Here is a 20619-nt window from a genome sequence, read left to right as displayed (position 1 = left end):
CACCTGTAAGCCTATTTTGGCATTTCATTTAGTATCAGCATCACACAACAAGTACTCTGCAAGGCCAAGGGTTACCATTTCCTCCAGCACACAGAGGTTAGCCCCGGCACTTCATAAAAGATCCTAGGAGTCCCTTAATGGCCACTGTCACTTAAGACAAACCCAGGGCAGCCAACAGGGTGGAGTGGGGGTCAGTGATTGTCCGGCTCCCTTTTCGTAACACAGGCCATTTTTGCAGTTCTCAGTGTGTACAACCTGGGCACACAGAGGAGCCTCAATAGATACTTACTTCTGCTATTCTTATGTCCCACTCCTTTTAATTTGCATCAGATCACCATTTTCTACTAACTGCCACAAGCCCACTGAGTTTCACTGTATCATCCAGTGCCCCTGGGAGTCCAGGGGAAAAGCTGAATTCAGATCTCTGCACAAGGATGCAAGCTGATTAGCGATAATCACCAACTGCTGCCATCAACACCTGCGGCCCATCCCACCTGTCATGTGGATATCTGAGGGTAAAGATCAGGCAGGCGGCACCATCTCAGGAGCTCCCGGGTTGGGTGGAGGCCAGGAGGGTGTGAGCACAGCCTTCCGCTGCCTGCTCTCTGCTCCATTAACAAACCCCACTTCACAACCTCTCCAGTGCCAAACATTTATACTCGTGTGGACAAATTCTTCATCAGCCCGCCACAGTTGCTAGGAAAGAGGCCACTTGCACAGAGGGGTTTACAAGAGTGACCCTCAAGGTCGGAAGCAAGAGTTTTCTAACCATTGTATAAAAGACGAGAAACAAGTTCTGAAGAGGGCAAGGCAGGTGGGCAGGGGTGGGGTTGGGGTAAAAAGCAAAGTGGTAAGGTAGGAAAGGAGGCCTAGATTGTTCTGCGGGGTGGGGAACGGGGTGGTGAGCAGGGAAGGGAGCCTTGAACCTGCCCATGGCAGTGCGCATCTCGGCAGAGCCATGAGCTGGGCAGGCGGTTTGCTGATGGGCACAGCAGCTGCCTCCTCCCCAGCACCTAACTGCAGTTTCTCTTTGCACGCGCACGCGCGGTTCACAAGGACCAAGGACTGACGAGGCAGGCAAACAAAACCCCAGGAGGGAGGACAGCAGCCAGCCCCAGGGCTACTCTCTCCAAGGGGAGTAAGTCTTCAGGCCATGCTCTCCCACCCCTTTGTTTTGGTCCCGTTTCAGGTCTCATCTTCCCTGCCCAGTCAACGGTTCCTCTCCACTCCCTGGGAAACAAGTGTTCTTAGCCAGAGGCTGACAGTGGCTTCTATTCCGAGTCTAGCAGTTGTCTCCTGTGAGGCAAAACCTTACAGCCTGAGTACACACATTAACAGCAGTACAAGGCATCTGCTCCCAGGATGACACGCTGCTGCCACATCCCCACCCAGGACCCAGAATGGATTTACTCATGACCCAGCTGTGGATTCCTAGAGCTTCTACTCAGGCCCTTGGCAGTCTTGGCCAGCTCGGACACCGCTTACACAATCGAGCCCAAACTTTCATCACGCACCGAAGAAGAAAATTTAAGCCAAAGCCTAACTCTTTAGTAAGTTGAGACTTCTGTGCTTAGACCCAAATCCCAGATACATTCGTGTCCCAAAGACCCACAAATACGGAAAAAACACACATTACACGTCCCATTCTCCTCTTATTTAGACTGTTTCTCTTCTCCTAAACAAATGAGAATAAAAATAGGTCCCCTTTAGGACAATACCATTTCGAAAGGTAACCAGACAAACCCCCAGGATACTACAAAGTACTCTCCCACCTTGACACTGACCTTCATTGGCCAGGTGGTTCAGCACTGACACTTTCCGCAATCTGTTTTGCACTCCCAACAGAGGGCAGAACGCCTCCCCGCCCACCATTCAGGACGTTCCAGTTCCGTTCAAGGTTACCACACTCGACAGAGTGACCCCAATTCGCCGGAGCTACTGAAAAGTGAATTTAGGCCTAAATCTACAATAAGATACATCGAATTTCATTATGAAGGCAACTTGATTTACAGAAAAGATAAAGGCCGAAAAACATAACATAGCAATACAACAATTCCAATGAGTTTACAACTCAAACTTTTATTTGTGCTGTAAAGGGGAAGAAAAATGATTAGTAATCACGTACATGATGCAACACGACCAGTTCTTACCATACAGAACATACAATTACTTTAACCATCTACTTTTACAGTTTCAATTTCACAACAGCGTACCAGAACATATTTCCTCACACACCCATGACTAACACTCTGTAAACGCCAATGACAGTAATTATACCACGCCCAAGTCACAGGTTAAGAACGGAACTATGATGCCAACATATTTTTAAACATTAAAACAACAAAAAAAACCCAGAAGACAGAAAAAGAAATCCCAAGGGCAAAAAGTATTGTGGATTTAAAGTTTTTAAAGTAGAACGTAAGGTGAAGGACATGATAAAAACCCACTGATATTAATTTACCAACTCAATAGATGCATCTCGCAAACAAGTATTATCATGAAGGGTTTTCAGATCTTTCCCCTAATTTTTACACACAGATCACTTTTAGTGAGGGCCCCCTCGCACCCCAGTTTTGCTTTTATTCCCCAAACTGATTTTCGCTCAGTTTCCCCTCTAATACTGGATCATTAAAAGGCACAAACATTCAAACTAAAGATACAATGGTTATTAACTCCAGCCTTAGCAAGGGCACGTGGATTGTTTGCTACCGAATATTACAGTAAGTTTACAGTGACCACAAAAGGCTACTTGGTTCTCCTGGTTACAATGAGTATGAAGAGAGGACAGCAGGCAACTTTTGCTGTTATTAATACTGACCACAAAGACGAGATGTGTTTATAAGGCACAACGTAACATAAACTTCCTTTAGAGATCACTGTTTTTCACTTTGCTCAGAAATTTCAATCACAAAATATCTTGGTGAACAAGTATGAGTTACAAACCCAGAAAAGTACATCTAATCTCTTAAGTGCACACCAAAAATAAAACCACTTTAAAAGCCCACAATTTGGGCATTTAAAGTTTTTTTCCTAAGACTTAACTGCTCCTGAATATCGAACACATTCAGCTTCAGATATACCACTTAAGAAGCTTGCGAAGCAGTCAAGGACCTTAATCCCCTGCTGATGCAAGGTTTGGACACCCTTCTTTCAAGTGACTGATATTCAGACTTCCCCACCTTGCAGCAGAGCAAAACAATTTTGCTTTTTCCCTTGCACTTAAGAGTTCTAAGCTCTTTAGAAAGTTCCCAAGCAATTTCTGTGCTTCCAAGCAACAATTAGCATTAGCAATTTACTAGTATTAACCAGCCTTTTCTTTGCCCATGAGCTCTATTAAACTCCTCAGAGCCCTGCCTACTGATCTTTTCTCCAGAGAATTCCCCCTTCAAACCACATTCCCTGCCACCCCCACCCTCTGCAACAAACACCCAACCAACCCTCTCCCTTTCTTCACCCCCACCACCCCTCCCCAGTACCAGTGCCAAGCTGGGCCCTCCCCCTCACCTACAACCCTCACCTCAGGGTCCTCCCCTTTGAAAGCCAAGATTATTCTGAAATCTAATCAGGTGAAATTCAAGTCAAAAAACATACAGAGCAAGATGAATCAAAGATCACTACTGGGACCCTAACCATTCCCTTCTCTTAGAAATCCACAACGCAATCCGAATACCCAAACTAGACCTGCCATTTCTACCAGAACTTGCACATGACCAACTTGTACCCTCCCAGACTCTAGCACAACAATGACCCCCCTCCCAGTTTGCCAGTCTGCTTCGTCTACGTATTCGTCTGAGGCATTTCAAACTTGAACACTTTCCCACACAGATGACATCATCACACTAAGAATTCCTCCGACCAACACACAGGCAGGCACGCAGGCAGGTAGGCGGATAGGTGACAGGGTCACTGGGCTCCATCTGCCAGCTCCATCTACAAGGTGTTGTGGCATCACATTGAAACGTCCTACAGCTTAAGAATCTTCTTGAAGCAAGGTTCGTAGCACAGAAGAACTAGTATGACAGGAGGCTCAACCTAGATGCAGCATCTGAAAAACCTCCACCCCAGGAGAGGAGAGGCGCCTGCTGGCATTCATGCGCCTGGAGATTGGTGCTCCTGGATCAAACAGTCAAACACATCTGCCGACGCCCCGGATGCATCTGCTTTGGACTTAAGATTGCCCCCTCAAGCTCATCTGAAAACCCGAAGTGATGGCCTCCTGAATACAAGGCTTCCTGAGCAAGGCCTGGAAACACGACACTGGAAAATTTCCTCCTCCTAAGCCTCTGGAAATTCAATCTGCAGGCATCCGTTTAGGCGGGCTCTCTCCTCCAGGGTCTCCCCTCCTGCACTGCTATGACTCACACTGGCCAGGGGCTCCATTTCTCCTGGTGCCATCTGGTCGCCATGATGAACACTATAACAAACCACGGTCCATGAGGCATTTTTGTAACTTTCGGCTGGAGCCACAGCTGCGGGCCCACCCAAGGGTGGGCTCGATCCCCACCCTCTCCACCAGCAAGCAACACCAACCCGCCCCACCCCAGTCTCAGCGGGAAGGCCCTTCCTCCTTGCGATTACCAACAATACCGACTCCAACAGGGACTTCAGCAACTTTCCCAGGCTTACCAGGTTACCAGAAGCAAGGTTTTAAGTGAAGTGATAACCTTGACAGAGTTAAAGGGAGGAGGAGGGGCAGAGCAAGCTCACAGAAGAGGTTAGCACCGAACCCAGAGGGAAAGTCCAAAGGGGAGCGCTGCCACCTGGAAAATAAAGTGTGGGTCAATTTTGTCCAGACACACAAACATCCTGCCTCAGCAGCCCCCGCCTGTCCGATACCTAAGATGCCACACCATTAACGGCTTAGGGTGGCACCTTACCTATGACTCGGGCCACCCTCACCTCCGACCAGGCGTCTCGCCTCACACCCAGACCTGGGTTGCACTAGGCTGGGCCTGGCCTGGCCCCTGTCCCACGCCCAGCCAAAATAACATACCACCCGGGGCCAGAGCTGTCCGGCCCGCGAAGCTAAGTGCGGTTTCCACAACACCAGGCCTCATCCCCGGGCGGGTTCACAACCCTCTGTCTGGGGAAAAAAGGGGGCTGCTGGTACTGACAAGGTCAAGGTCTGTCCTCCCGGCCCACCTGCGGCCCTGCACCCCACTGCCTTCCTTCCCGATCATTCTCAGGGCATCAACTGCCCAATTCCACCTCCTCCTGTCTCTCACTGCCTTCCTCCTTCCACAGAGACCAAGGCACTGGGGGACCGCTCAGCCCGCGCAGGAGCGGCGTCCTCCCAGAGGCCAAGTGCCCATCCCCAGCGGGCGGCAGCGACAGCCTGGCCTAGACGGTTGTCCTCCCCCTGGGCGACTGCGGGCACTTCCAACGCAGCTCTGCCCAGCACAGCCGCCCCCCAAACCTGGTCTCCTCCTCGACCTTCCTGTTCCTTGTACCCCCACGCCCCCTGTCTCGTCTAACTCTGTCATCTCCCCCGTCTGCCCTCTGAAGCCCTAAACTGGCCACTGCCACCCCACAGCTAAGCCCAGCAGCGCGACCCTCCCTGTGGCTAACTCCTGCTGGACAGGCCCCAACTTTTGTTTTTATAGGCCAGGGCCGCATCACCGGGGCACTGCTCAACGGGACGATTCCTCCACTGCCACTGGAAAAGAAGTCCCTCCCCGACCCTGCCCAAGGAGACGCCTCGAGGTGGTTCTCGGTCTCCCGGGGTGTCCGCCCCTCAGCTGCCCCAGTTACCACCCCCCACCCCCCTTAGCAGTGCTTCAGGAGATCGAGGACAAGTCTCAAGGTCACATTTGGGAGACGGATTCCGTGGAGGAGAAATGCCCTTTCCTGGGGGTTGGGGTGAGGGAACACCGGTCCCCGAGAGGGGGCTGGGTGGGGGAGGCGGGCTGGGGCCGCTCCCGGTGGGGGCGAAGGGAACTGCGGGGGTCGCCTCAGGTCACCCCTCCCCGCCGAGGTCCGAAAAAAGGGCCGGCAGGGCGACTGGAAAATTCCAGGCGGCGGCGGCGGAGGGATCTCTGCGGAGGGCGCGTCACTGCCCTAGGCGGCGGCGGCGGGGCGGGAGCGGGGCTGCAGCGCGTGACTCCGCGGGCGGCCGCGCCGCCTCGTGAGCGCCGGTGACGTCAGCGCCCAGGCGCCCCTGGGGGAAGCGGGGCGTGTCCCCACGCTGGCACCCGGGCAGCCCCCAGTGAGCTGTACCTGCTGTGCTTACGGGGTCTTTGGTTAAGAAACCCTGCTGTGATTTTGTTGTTTTAAAAATGGTTGGGAGCAAGTTGATTAAAAAGCTAAACTCCCGAAGTTGCCGCTTGAGGGGCGTGGGTCATGGTTTTGGCATGGTTTTGTTACCAGGGGCCTGGAGGTTTGAAGCATTTCATAAGAAAAGCTATCCCCGCCAGGATGGAATGCTTAGTGACTGGTCAGGATGTAGTAAGTGGAAAAAGGCAGTTGCAGAATAATGACAAGCAAGATCTTGTCTGTGCAGAAAACAGTATTTGTAATTGCAGGGTGACAAGTCCAAAAGGGCATAGATATTCAACCCATTTGGCTTTTGGATTGGGAGGTGGGGAAAAAGGAGATGTTTTTGAAAAAATTAATCTGTTTAGGGCAGTCTGCAGCCTGCGATGGGCCTCAGGGAGCTGCTTGCTGACTGTTGGGGGCCCCCACCCTGGGTCTTCCAAGGAAAGGCGGAAACAAACCGGGTGAGCTTGTCCCCTGCACAAGGCCAGGCAAGGCCTGAGCGCTTGAGGAGGGTTTTGAAAAGGGTGGTTGGCGTCTCTTGTGCCAGGAGTGGGGCCAGAGTGAGGAGGAGGCACAGCCTGAGACCCCTATGCGGCCTCTGTTCAGCCCTGGCCCCCTGGGGTATAGGGTGGAACGTTGACAGTGGTCAGAGTAACTAGAATTGAGGAGCTTCTTGGACCAACTCCCTGCCCGGAGGTCTCCTCCCAGGGCGGCCACCCACACCCCAAACAAAACCACCCATGCCACAGGCTCCCTTGGCAACCGTGAGGAAACTGGGGAAGATTGTTCCCCTTACCCCTGTGAGATGGCATCTGCGGGGGGGGGGGGGGCTGGGCCCAGCTGCCGCACCCTCCTCGTGATTCTCGGAAAACTGACGACTCCCATGTGACCTTCAGCACAGAAGGTCCAGTGTGTGGCAAGCCCAGACTTGTTCACCATTGGGTGCCTGGCTGAGCTCTCCTGCCACTGAAAGATTGGGGCAGCTCACCCTCGCTGAGATCTGCCTCATCAGTCTAGTCCCGGCAACGTTCCCAGGGCTGGGTGGGGGAGACTTGGCCTGAAAGGACAGTGTGGAAAGAGGGAATTGCCTGTCAGAATGTTCCAGAAAGCTGGGAGGTGTGGCTGATACCCAGCAAATGCCTTCGCTGCTGTGTCACAGTACCAAGCTATGGGGTCAGCCCTTTATTTATCTACAAGATGCCTGAGTGGTGGTGTTAACTGCCGTGTGCGGTTTCCTGGGCCCAGCTTGGTGCCTTAGCTTGGTCTTCTCTTATCTCTGGTATAAAAATCTTCCTCCTTCACATGTATCATTCCCAAATCCCTGAAACAATCGTAGATTTTATTTTTCAAAAGAGTAGGAGTAGGTGGAATTAACACCACACAAAGTATCAGGATTCTACAGATCATAGGATTCTTCATCACAAAAGGAACTAAGGCCCTCATTTGTGGCCTTGTATCTGGAGCCGCCCTGGCCACCCACTCCATTTTCAAGGACAAGATGGCACAGTTTCAGAGGTGCCTTGTACAGAAGGTCTCCTGGCCTCCGAGTTCCACACAGCTAGTTTTCTTGGGGAGGGGAATATATTTGAGGAAGATGAGAGGAGGGTAGAAAGCCACACAGGGACATCTCTGTCCTGCCTTAGGGGGGCCAAGGCAGCGCTCACAGCATGGTGGATAAACATCCGGCTTGGGTTCCACCTCTTTCTCTGCAAATAAGGCTAAACATAGCTCCACTCTCTGGAGGAGGAGGGCGGGGCAGCAGAACTCAGCAGATTTCATCTAGATCAAAACAAGCTGTTCCAGGAAACAGCAGTAAACAGGACCTTGGATCCCGGGCTGGGGCTGGCTGGAGATGGGCCCGCCCTAGCCAGTGCGGGGTTGAAGCATGCTCCTTCCACTCAGGGGCTGGGGGTTGGAGGGGAAGGAAAGACTGGAGAGGGCCCCTTGGGCAACATCCGGATTGCAGGGCCAGGGCCGAGGCCCAAGCCCTTTCTCATGGCCGTGGCTGCCTCCTCATCTTGTTTTGAAACCAGCCCAGCGCTGTTGTTTCCAAACCAGCCCAGGAAAGGACCTGGGCGATTTCCTGCAGGAGCTGCTGGGAAAGGCAGAGAAGAGGACTAAGAACCGGGTGGTACTTCAGGCTCACACCAAGGGCAGGACAATGACAGTATTGCTGCCACTGTTTGAAAATGTGCCAGAACTCCACCCCTCCCATCCCCCACAGGTCCAGTTCCAGAGCTATGGCCTTGGGTCACCTTGAGCTCTCCACTCACAGGAGATACTCAACTGGGGCCATTTCCCTCTGAGTCCTGAGGCCCCCCTGTCTCAGGGCCTGGGTGAGGGAACTGCACAGTCACCGTGTGCTGGCCGGGCACCCTCCTGCCCCGGCTTACCTCACAGCAGCCCATCAGGAACCACAACCTGGACCCCCACCCCAGCCCCCACAGGCACTTCGCCAGGTTGGTCCCCACCTCCCAGCATGACCCTGGGCACATCTTTAACCTTTCCCAGCCTGCTCTCCTCAACCCCACTTCATAATCAAAACAACTATTGTCAGATTATGACAATGGAAGGCTCTCCACCCAGTGGCCACCTGGCCCAGCCCTCCTTCAGCTCCTTCAGGCCTCTGCCTGGAGGTCACCTTCACAGTGAGCCGTCCTCTGTGGGACTTGAGTTCCTCAAGGGAGGGGTTTCCCGCTGTTTTGTCATCCACTGGACCCGCAGTCTCTGCCACGTAGCCGACCTCAGTAAATGTGTTGACGGGTCTGTGTATTGTAAAGGTCACTCTGTCCACTATTAGGCTCTCGGTAAATATTTGAGGACAGGCTGAAGGAAGGAACTGAGTTCCCAGGGCAGCCGCAGCTCCACAAACTCGATGACAGGCCCAGCTCTGGGGGTTCTGTCCAGGCCTGGGCGCCCAGGTCAGCAGACAAGGAGAAAGGGGGCCAGCAGCTCCTGTGGAATGTTGGGACGGCCGCTAAGGAACCAGGGAGCCTGTCTCGGCCAGAGCTGGCAGAAGGCATTTGGGGGAGAGGGCGTCGGGGGTGGAGACTCCCCCGACCCTGATTGCTAAGCCAGAGGAGGAGGTGGGCTAGCCCAGCTGCATTTCATGCTCCCATGTCCTTGGCCCACGTGGGCCAAAAAGAGGGAGAGGAAGCGGGGAGGCGATCCTAAGTTAGGAGAGGGCTTCTCGACATTTCACCTTTGTCTCCCCCGGGGAGTGCAGGGCCTGTGGGCTCTGGGTCCCTGATGCCCTTTCCTGGGGGCCTGCCCCTCCTAGGGCCAGGCCTCAGGCCTCGGGCCATGCCTCCAGGAAATAACTCTGATGGTGTCAGTCCCCTGCATCTGGATCCGGAACTCCCTGCCACATACACCTCCAACTCCTGGGCATCAGGTCCTCGGTGCCCCAGCCCTACTGAACCGCCCCCCTTCCCTGAGCCTTGCCCAAGCTGGCCTCCTGCCTGGAGCCAGCCCCACCCTTCTCCTGCCAACTCCTTCACTGGCTCACGGTCACTTCCCTCTGTCCTGAAGCCCCTGCTCCTAAGTGCTCCCCAAACCCACCTGCTCCCCACCCTGTGTTGAGCACCCCTGGCCTGGCTCCCCAGCCCCCAGCAGAGGGAAGGCCTGTGCAACGAGGGGCTGACCGGGTCCCACAAGCCTTGCCTCCCTCGACCACTGCTGTGCTCCACCAGTGGTCCCCAGACCTCCTAGGCTCCTCTGTTCCCCACTAAGCAAGTCCCAGCTTTTGTAGGCCCCGCCTCTGGCCTGTGCCCACCTTGCCAGCCTTTCTCCAAGCCCCACCCATCAGGAATCCTGGTGACAGCTCCTCTGGGCAGGGAGCTGGGCAGTGCTGACATCCACCACCTCCCACCCCTGGGTTTGCACAGCTGGCAGGAAACCCTCTCCCTTCTCCAGGGCCCGCCAGAGCCTCCCTCTTAAACTTGGGGCCCTGCGGATGGGAACGTCCTCAGACCCGAGCCTTGTCTTGTTCCTGCAGTGATCCCACCGGAGCACTGGTTGCTCAGACTGCCCTTGAACCTCTGAAGGAGTGTTTTCTGCTCTGACCCCCTTGGCCCGCCTGAGTGGCATCCGTGAGCGAGGTGTGTATGGCACCAGGCTTCACCAGGCAGAGCGGAGACCCTCTGAGTGGTTCCATCGCTCCCTGGAGGCTGCTGACCTTGGCACTGTGAGGGAGGCCTGTGCTCTCGCTGGCCAGAGCGTCAGCGGTCACCGCCACCCCGTCCACCACACGCCAAGGTCAAAATGGGCAGGGGACACAGAAGTCCTAGAGAAGAGCTGGGACTATTCTTCATCATCTCGCAAATTATATTTATGACAAATAGTTTAAAATAGCTGGAGGGCTCAGTATGGGTGGGAGAGGGAGGTGCTGAGAGAGGGGCCAGGACAGCTGAGAAGGGGGAGGGGGCCTGGGACAGTCAGCTCCTGTGGGTATGGGGCAGACCACAGGGTGGAGCAGGAGGAAGGTGACTAGTCCCAGGGTGTGCCCACCGCACCTCCTGGATTTCCCCAAATAGCCCTAGTTTTAAATATTTTGACTCGGTTGTCATTCACAGAAAAACAAACAAAAAACTCCAAAGCAGAATGTGTTTTCAGGATGTGGATCCTGATCTTTGGAAAATGTGAGTCTCATCACAACGCAGGGAACCTCGTGGGAAACCCTGTCTCTGCTCTGTCATGGCCCAGAGGTAGCTGGTGGCAGTGAGGAGGCAGCGCGCCGGCTCTGAGACTGGGTGGGCATGCAGAGCCAGAACAAAGGCCGCCCAGATTCTGCCCTGCGGGCCAGGCTGCATAGCTCTGGGCGGGAGGTGCCAGCTCACCACCTCTGCAGCTGGGCTGGAGAAGGAAAGGGAGGGCTCAGCTGCCCCCTGCCGGCCGCAGCCGGACCAGCAACCTGTGGGCGCTGACCTTGGCCAACTCACCTCTCCCTTCCCTGCCCACTCCCGCCCCCTGGACCCCTGCCAGCCCAAAATTGTCAGCTCAGTAGAGGCAAGCAAAGCAGCTGACCACAGGGCACCAGATGTGATGCTTAAAACTGAACTTCTGACCCAGGCCTGGCCCTGCCACTCGCTTTGGGTGATGTTGGGTAATCTGCCTGCCTTCTCTGAAATGTGTGGCTGATTTGGACAGGGAGAAAGTGCCGTGTGGCTTTAAAGCGTCCTCCTGGCCTGGGAGCAGGAGGAGCAGTAAGAATCTGCGCGTCCCTCGGCTCAGGACTGTCCGTGTCCATTAGGCCCAAAGTCACAGGCTTTGCTTGGCTCCCCCACCCTGCCCCCACGCCCTCTCACTCTGCTCCATTCGCCTCTATCTTACTGAGCCTATCAGGGCCTCTCCTCCAGGAAGCCTTCCTTGATCACTGACCCCCCTTTGCCATCTGTTGTCTGTTCCCCTTTGTCTCGTGTTGGATGTAGCCAGCTCATCGGTCAGAGGCATCCTGTCTATATAGAGCGGCTTGTTTCCTGGTCATTTGTGTTCCCATCCCCAGTGTCCCCTGAAAAGCTGAGTAGACTCTGAGCTGACACCCTCTTGGGCAACTTGGGCATTAATTCTGCAACTCCTTGTGTGGGGCACCTAGAACTCCTGCCCCCTGGCGCCGTCACTCCGAGCCGCTCCTTTGCAGTTCTGTCTGATGTGTCCCTCGACCTGAGCGGGAAAGCTTTCTCGGCTGCCCTGCTGGAGTTTTCTGAGGCCAGCAGGGCCTCTGGCCCCCTGGGGGGTCTCTGATGGGTCAGCACACTGTTGGCCACAGCAGCACAGAGCTCGAGCTCCCCTGCTGTGGACCTGAGCTGGCCTCCTGTGGGCCGCAGTTGTGGCACGAGCTGCCTGTGCCGGTGGCCCAGAGAGGCCAGGATTGGGAAGGCCTGCAGGAGTGTCCCGATGTGTAAGTGGCAGAGGAGGACCCAGAAATGCCCCAGCCTCGGGAGGGACAACAGGATTGGCTGTGCTGATTGTTCCAGTGACCTCTGCTACCAGAATTCTGAAGAGTTAGGGGGTGTCTGGGGGCCTTGAAGAGCCTGTCCCACTTCACTGAGCCCCAGGGGCAGTCTCGGCAGGGCCTCTTCTGGCCTGGGGGGCCTCTGGAGCCAGGTGCTGGCCAAGCCAGGCCGTGTGCCAGGCTGGCGGGGGTCAGCCTCCTGCTTCTCCCAGCAACCCAAGGGCAGCTGGTATTTCAAAATAACAACCTTTGATGCATTAAAAAGCCCCAAAGAAGACCAAGGCAGTAAACCACGTGGGTGGTATCATGGGTTGAATTTGTGTCACCCCCAAAAGATATGTTAAAGTCCCACCCTTAGAACGTCACCTTAGTTGGACATAGGGTCATTGCCGATGCTGATATAATTAGGGAGGATGAAGTGGGGTGGGGTGGGTCCCTAATCCAATATGGCTGCTGTCCTTATAAGAAGATGGCCGTGTGAAGACAGACACGCACGGGGAGAAGCCAGGTGACAATGAAGCAGAGATCGGATTTATGCAGCTGCAAGCCAAGGAATCCCAGACTGCCAACAAGGCACCGGAAGCTAGGAAGGGGCAAGGACAGATCCCCTACAGCTTTCGGGGGGACCGTGGCCCTGCCGACACCCTGGTTTTGGACTTCTAGCCTCCAAAACTATGAGATTACATTTCCGTCGTTTTAAGCCCCCAGTGTGTGGTACTTTGTTACAGCTGCCCCAGGAAACAAATGCAGGTGGGAACAGGGGTGCGTGGAAATGACCTCTGGAATGTGGGGGGTCTTAAGGGACGAGTGACTCACCAAACCTGTCGTGATGGCACACAGATGTGGCCATCGCAGGCTGCAGGCGCTTTCCCATCTGTAACCCAGTGTCACCCCTAACCTCTGTGCTCTGCCCTTGGGATTGGGAAGAAGTCATCAGACAGGCACCATAGCCCTCAGTAACCTGAAGAAGCAGGTATGACCATCCCCATTTGAGAGAGGTGGAAATGGAGGCCCAGAAAGGTGATATAACTTGCCTAAGGCTACACAGCAGGGAGGGAGGGGGGCTAGACCAGGGGTAGGGTGTTGGCCCTCCAGGAGACAGGTCTGTCCCAGAGAGGATGGCCATGCAGTCTGACAGGCTAGGGTGAGGGGGATGTGGGCTGGGTGCCTGTTGGGAAGCCAAGTTGGGGAGGGGGTCCAAGAATGCTGAGCAAAGGGGAGACTGCAGGATGTAGGGCAGGAAGACATTTCCTCTACCCTCTCTGGGTTTGTCTGGCCAGAGAACAAATTAAATTCACGTGAGACAGAATAGCAGGAGAAAATTAAACAAAGCTTTATGTTCTGAGGACCATGGCCCGGGGCCTTTCTTCCCGAAGGAAGAAAGGGCACTGAAGAAGTGGGGTGCATAGAGTGGTTATGTACCCCCAAACAGGATGTTTCACATAGGATTGAAATGTCCCTTTTACAATAGTTGTGAGACTGCTCTGTCGGCACAGCAATTGATGGAAACAGTAGATAGGTCTGCTGTCTCGGTGAACACAGCAGGGTGGCAGGTCTGTTGTCTTGAGCTGGGTGGTCAAAGGTGAGTGCAGCAATCAGTTCCTAGCCTAAGGAAAGATGCTTATCCTTAAGGAAATGCCAATGGGGTTGGGGGGGAGTTGCACCTTTATCTTAAGGCCATTTGTTCTTGCCATAGTAGATGTTTTAAAGCAGATATACAATGCGTGCTCAATGGCCACAGTCAGGTCCTTTTGGGAAAAAAACAAAGTCAGGCTGAATTAGGTTTACACCAAATGGCTTCCTCATGTACTCCAATATATCCTATTGCTTGCCATTTCTATTTGTCAAATGTATACATGGGAAAGGCTCAGGCAAGCTGAGCAACTAGCCAAAATGGCTGAAACCACCACCCTAAATATCATATCCAACTGAAGACAAAGGAGGATGTTGGGGGTGGGGGAAGTCAGTTACAGGAAGTTACCAGACAAGCACAGTAAACAAATGCAGATTTCAGTCCTTGCCTTCCCCATTGATTAAGAGTTTCTAGGGGTAAGGTCATCTCCCCTTCTTCCTGGTACAGAGGGGGAGATATCTTTACAGATGGAGATTTCCTTTACAGTGTAAATGTCTCTTACAAAGGGTAAGTAAATTCTACTTTTCAGTTGCTTTCCCGTCTGCAAAATAACTAGCCCTAAATAATCCTCATGCCAAAGAGACATATCTTGGGGTGGCCAATTCCAGGCCCCCACAAGGGTGTGTTCCAGAAACAAGTGGAGCCAGTATGTCTGGTGGGCAGGGATCAATTCAGCACTTGTGCAGCCTGAAGCTTAAATAATTTTATGGGCCTATGTTAAGAAAAATAATTTTTTAGGGGCCGGCCCCGTGGCTGAGTGGTTGAGTTTGCACACTCTGCTTCAGTGGCCCAGGGTTTCACTGGTTTGGATCCTGGGCATGGACATGGCACCGCTCATCAGGCGTCCCAAATCCCACAACTAGTAGGATCCACAACTAGAATATACAACTATGGACTGGGGGGCTTTGGGGAGAGGAAGAAGAAGGAAAAAAAAAAAAGATTGGCAACAGATATTAGCTCAGGTGTCAATCAAAAAAAAATAATAAAGGAAAATAATTTTTTAAATCCTACTTTTTCAAATTTTAGAAAACCATGGAACCCACTGCTGGGCCCTGAATCCTGACCTTCATTCATTCCAAATGAGTCAGCCTCTGGGCCAGGGCGTGTCTTGTGCAGAGGGTGGGGTGCGGGCCAGAGTTCACGTTGCTGACCACCCACTCAGCGCCTGGATTTGGGCTGGTGCCACCTCACGGAAATGTGTAAACTAGGGCCCGACCTCGGGGTGCCCATGGGGGAGGCGGTGGGAAAACACCCCAGTGCGCCTGCGAGGAGGAGACCAGGAAGCCCACTCCGAGGGGACCTTCCAGCAGCCACCCTGCTGGCTGCGCAGAGCCGGGCTCCTCACCAGGATGTGGTTCCCAATTGGGCTCCCTCCTTGTCCCTCTTTGGCCATCTGATGGGTGCCTGGAATTAGGATCTTGGGCTTCAGGCCCTCAGAGAACCAAGAGGCATCCCCAGCACGCAGCCTCTCCCCCTTCCCTCTGCCGAGTTGCTCTACAGGCCACAAGGGGACGTTTCCAGGGGTCAGCTGGTCTCTGCTCAGCTGCACCTGGGGCACATGGCCATGGCCAGCATGCAGGCTGTGCAGTGGAGACTGGGCTCGGCCCAGGAGAATGGGGCTGGGGGCTGACACAGAGACGTGGTCGGGGCAGGTGGCGCCCTCTCCCGGTCTCCTGTGCTGGGATGACTGGGCACAGAGCACGAAGGCCCCCCTGGGGGGAGAGCCCACTGACGACCTAAACGGTTAGGGAGACACGTCGTGCACTTAGGGCCGTGAAACAACTGGAGAACTAGCAGTGGAGACCGGGCGGTGCTCCTGGGAGGAGGCCGGGGCAGAGTGAGCCACGGAAAAGGTCGGCCCGACAGGAAGCTCCTGGATGGTGCTGGGAGGGGGTCCCCAAGTCAGCCTCATAAGCAGGAAAAGGAAAGGAAATGGATTCTCCCTGGAGCCTCCAGAAGGAATGCAGCCCTGGTGACCCTTTGATCTGAGCCCAGTGGGACTCATTTCTGACCTCTGACCTCCAGAACTGTGAGATAATGGATGCGGGTCGTTTTAAGCCACTAAGCTTGTGGTCACCTGCTACAGTAGCTCTAGGAAACTACCACAGGTGGTGGAGGCAGACGGGGCCTGGATAGGAGGAGCAGCTCTGGGTCTGCCCGGCCCCAGGCTGTGCCCCCTATCCTACCAGAGGGGGTGTCTCTGCCATCGGCAAGCCCTGGCCTCTCAGGTAGCCCCGTTCTTCCTCCCAGCTTTCCAGACACAGGACATTTAGAGACGATAGTAGCTTACACCCAATAGTCTACACCAGACACTAAGGCACACCAACAACCCTGTGAGGTGGCCCCTATTATTATTCCCATCTTAAAGGTCAAGAAGTGGAGGCTCAAGGTCAGCGCCTCACATAAGTGGCCATGGTCATGGCATCATGCTTTCTCACCAGCAGAGGACCCCACAGGCACCACTCACTGTCACCGATGCCTGAGGAGACAGGCCCTAGTCCCAGGACGGTGCTGCTGTGGGGACACATGGCTTGCTCTTTCTAGCTCCGGAAACATCCACAGTGTGAACTCTAATCCCCAAATGGTGATGTGCTACGTGGCTTTCTGCAGGGCCCACAGCGCTCCGGAGGTCAGGTCTGATGCTGTCCTGTCCCCGTCCTGTGCCCCCACCCCCAACAGGACCTGTGGGAAAGAAACTGCCTCCCGGCCGGGCCCAGGACAAAAAGAGCCCCAGAGAACTGCCCAAACCTCCTGGTTTCTCTGGTCTCTCCCCTGGGGCACTGGCTTCCGGACTGTGCCCTGTGTTCCAGCCCCAGGTGTGAGAAGGAACCTGGACCCACCAGGTCTAACAGGCAGAGGGGGGTGTGGCTGAGGTTAGGGACAGGGACGAAGGTGCCACTGTTGGCTCCTTGTGCCCCTGCCTCCCTACAGAGCTCCTGTTTGTTCCCATTGTGAACTCCAAACCCCTCTTGGGCCTTCGTACCCTGGGAGTCCCTGACCGACCACCAGGACAGGAGAGCTTCACCCGGGTTCTCCATCAACGCTCAGCCGGGCGAGCCCGGAGGGCCGCATCCCTTGATGCAGAGTTAACAGCAACCGCGCAGCCTGTCATCAACTCCCAGGCTGTAATTAACACTCTTGTTACTTCACGTCATAAACCGCACCAAAGTCTGCTGGAAACTGATTTTATTATTAATAAATCACGTGATATAAAAGAATGAGAATATTCAAAGGGCACTTAGTAAAATCCTGCTTTGTCCCAAAGGGCAGGCAGAAAAGGTTAAGGCACAATGGATGCTTAGAAAACAGGAGAAAGAGGCTGAAGAATAAAAACAAGTGATTTGTGTGTACACACAGACACCCCACATACAGGCTGCCATCAGCACATCGGATAAGAATTCACCTGGAATCAAAACAGTGAGTGGGAGGAGAGACCCAGAGGGCTGGGAGTGGACGGGCTGGGCAGCTAGTGATGTCGAGTGACACCAGGAGGGCAGACCAGAGGTCCTCTGGCTGCAACATTCCAAAAGGCCAGGGACACCTATTTATTATGACAAATAACAAAGTCCCTGCTGCTGGAAGACAAGCCCACCTCAAAACATCTGGAGTGTTCAAAAGTCACCAAAGGGAGGAGGAGGTGAGTGGGCTCTGGCATCTGGAGACAAGAGGTTCTCGTTTCCTCTCCCACGGTTCTCCGCTGGGAGCGGGAGACAAAGCAAAGCCCTGTGCTGAGCCAGCGTTTCTTTCGGGGGGGGGGAAGCCCCAGGCGCGCCAGTGAGACCCACCACGGAGGAGCCCGCTCCTGGGCCAGCCACAACCCGCGCCACATCAACCTCCTACCTCATCCATGCTCTCATGGTGGGACTGCCCCAGGCATGGGTGGGCCAGGGTCAGGCCAGATGGAAACCACACCGCTGTCTCCGGGGGAAAGCCAGCAGCTGAGACAGCCGGCATTCTCTTGAGTTGCCCCAGAGCTCACAGGCTTCACGGGACCAAAGCAGATGAGAAAAAAACAAAACTAAAACCTGACGCCCAAGGGGGTTTGGGAGCTTCTGGAGGGTGGGTCTGGTGGGCTTGTTGGTCCATAGGACAGCCGCCTCCCAGCACAGTGACGTCGCCAAAGGCTAGCAAAAAGGCACCTTCCTTCTGGTCAGTGTCTCCTGCCTGCAGGAGAGGCCTGAGTACGGGCACAGGGGAGCTGGGTCCTGCCTGGCTCCCTCCAGTTCCATCCAGCCAGGGAGGGTTGGGTGGGGGGCCCTGTCTTCTCTGTTCCTGCTGTAGTTCAATCCAGGGAAGCCCCCTGCCCGCCCCCACAGAGCATCGGCCCAGTGTGGCAGCATGGGGTGGAATACCAGCAGAAGGAATGCGGGGATGTTGTCACCCAAGTCCGGGGAAAAGACCAAAGACGCATGTGGGACCTGCAGGTCCTGAGCCCTATTCCTCAGCTACCTGCCATCAGAGCTGCCACCGGGCACTTCAGAGCAGGGGACAATGTCCCTTAAGGGGCACAGTGAGAGGGGCACAAAAGCATGTCCCTGGGTGGGAGGGGGTGGGCGGGGACTGATCAGATGGTCCTGAGACAGCAGTGGGGCCCAGAGTCCAGGGGAACGACAGGCAGGCTGCAGGAGGGGCCCTGCGGAAGGCCCGGCCAGCTCTGCACAGCCCAGGCACCGTCCCGGCCACAGAAGTCGCTTGTCCACGCGCTGAGGAAGCCCTCCTTCCCAACATGAGGGCCACAGGCTGGCCCTGCCCCTCAGGGAGGACAGCGCTGGGCCAGGTCCGGGGGGCTCGCTGTGCCCTCCTCCTGCCCGGCACTGCCGCCCTCAGCCCTGCTCCAGGCTGTCGGCGGGCTGCACCACGGTGTAGCTCCCCTGGCTCGTGGAGAGCTGCCGGCCGAAGAAGGACGTGGTGCGCTTTGGTTTCACCCGCTTGATCTTCTCGCCTATCAGGGAATAAGCAGAACGCGCTGAAGAGAGGGCTTCCCTGGCGAGGGGACCCAAGCCCCTGGGAGCCTGGGTTCCGGCTCCAGTGAGAGGTTCCTTCCGGAACCTGTGCAGACCAAGCTCCCCGCTTCACACCCGCCAACTTTCTGAGCCTCAGTCCCCCGACCCTAACTCCCACCAGTGACGTGGGTGGGCCGTGTGGTGTGGCCAGGCTTCCACATCAGAGGCAAATCGGGGTTTGATGCTAGCCGGTTGTGGTGTCTGAGGATCTTTGCTAAAATCTGTTCAGGAACAGACCAAAGAAACAAAATTCCTCAACCCAGATGACTGACTGAAGATGAGCCTCGGTAAGATCAGGAGAATATTCTTACAAGTTAAAATTTTCAAGCCAGGTGATCAAGGTCAATGTCAACGGTCATGAATCTTGTTGCTAACACATCTGTGATGGGGGGGGGGTGATGACGATGGCACTTTACCTCTGTGATCTTCCCCCAAAAAACCCAGAACCTCAGTCTAATCAGGAGAAAAACATCAGACAGATTCCAGTAACGGGGCATCCTATAACCTCCCCCAGCAGGACTCCCCCAGCTGTCAAGGTCATCCAACAAGGAGAGTCTGAGAGACTGTCACAGCCCAGAGGAGCCTTCAAGTCAGGACAACTAAATGTAGTGCGGTGTCCTGGATGGGATTCTGGGACAGAAAAGGACATTAAGTTAAAACTAAGGACTTTAGTTAATAATACTGTATTAACATTGTTCAATATTGTACCAATATTGGTATCAATATTCGTTCATTAATTGTAACAAATCTACTTTTTTTTTTTTACCTATTTATTTATTTATTAGAGACCTGAGCTAACATCTGTGCCCATCTTCCTCTACCTTATATGTGGGATACCTGCCACGGTGTGGCTTGCCAAGCAGTGCATACATCCACATTTGGGATCTGAACTGGTGAATCCTGGGCCTCCAAAGCAGAGCATGAGAGCTTAACCACTGTGCCACATGGCCGGCCCCACAAATCTACTACATTAATGTAAGGTGTTAATTAAAAAAAATCAAGCAACAAAAGAAAAACAGGCAACAAAAATGAATAGTATTTTTGGCGGCCGGCTTGTTAGAACTTTCTTTACAATGGGTCTTGATCAGGGACACGTGGTATTCCCCTCCCCCCCAACATGTTTTGGTGTTTCAGTAACTTTGAACCTTGAAGAAGGTTCAAAAATCTTGATACTTTACTTCCCAGAAGGCCTTTTTGCTCTTAGGCAAATTTGCACCCCCTCCAGTACACTTCGAGCTTTGTATTTCAGTTAGTACGGGGGATGATAAAGGCTTTATCCATCAGCAGAGCTGGATACTGCTCTCCCTTCAAAATAAAGGGCAGAGGAATCCTGCCTCACCCAGCACCCACCTGTATCTATTGCGTGCTGGACATTCTGTTAGGGCCTATGGGTTGGCCAACTAAATGAAGTTTTATTGGAACACAGCCATGCCTATTCATTTACTATTATTTATGACCGATTTTGCCCCATAATGGCAGAATTGAGTAGTTGAGACAGAGCTCATATTATCTGCAAAGCCTAGAATATCTACTATCTGGCCCTTTACAGAAAATGTTTGTGGATCCCTGAGTTAGGGATTAGGGTTCAGAAATGAAAACATGCAATTTCTGTCCTCAAGGGGGAGACAAAGTCATAAGTTATAATGGAGCTAAGTACCCTGGGTGCTGGTACTGCAGAACAAGCAGTGTGAGCTCTCCCTGAGGGACCTGGGGAAGGTTCTTCAACCAAGAGGTCATATTTAATCTGGATCTTGACTTGAATGCTTTCAACCTAT

General features: G+C 54.1%; 3 long non-coding RNA genes across 3 annotated transcripts; 1 reads left to right on the top strand and 2 right to left on the bottom strand.

Annotated features, from left to right (window-relative positions):
- Window positions 1-2059: 2059 nt before the first annotated feature.
- LOC138916747 (uncharacterized) lies at window positions 2060-5923 on the bottom strand. Its single transcript, XR_011424105.1, has 2 exons — window positions 4994-5923; window positions 2060-4760 (listed from the first exon to the last, which is right to left on the bottom strand). It is a non-coding gene; the product is annotated as an uncharacterized lncRNA (long non-coding RNA).
- Window positions 5924-6196: 273 nt separating this feature from the next.
- On the top strand, window positions 6197-17059 carry LOC111775966 (uncharacterized). The gene is made up of 2 exons (XR_011424104.1): window positions 6197-6716; window positions 16773-17059. It is a non-coding gene; the product is annotated as an uncharacterized lncRNA (long non-coding RNA).
- LOC138916746 (uncharacterized) lies at window positions 7574-16783 on the bottom strand. The gene is made up of 2 exons (XR_011424103.1): window positions 8897-16783; window positions 7574-8347 (listed from the first exon to the last, which is right to left on the bottom strand). It is a non-coding gene; the product is annotated as an uncharacterized lncRNA (long non-coding RNA).
- Window positions 17060-20619: the final 3560 nt, after the last annotated feature.

The sequence above is a fragment of the Equus caballus genome, chromosome 12, assembly GCF_041296265.1.
Source record: "Equus caballus isolate H_3958 breed thoroughbred chromosome 12, TB-T2T, whole genome shotgun sequence".
NCBI lineage: Eukaryota > Metazoa > Chordata > Mammalia > Perissodactyla > Equidae > Equus > Equus caballus.
The sequence above is the reverse complement of the archived record's forward strand: the minus strand, read 5'-3'. Positions and strand labels throughout refer to the sequence as shown.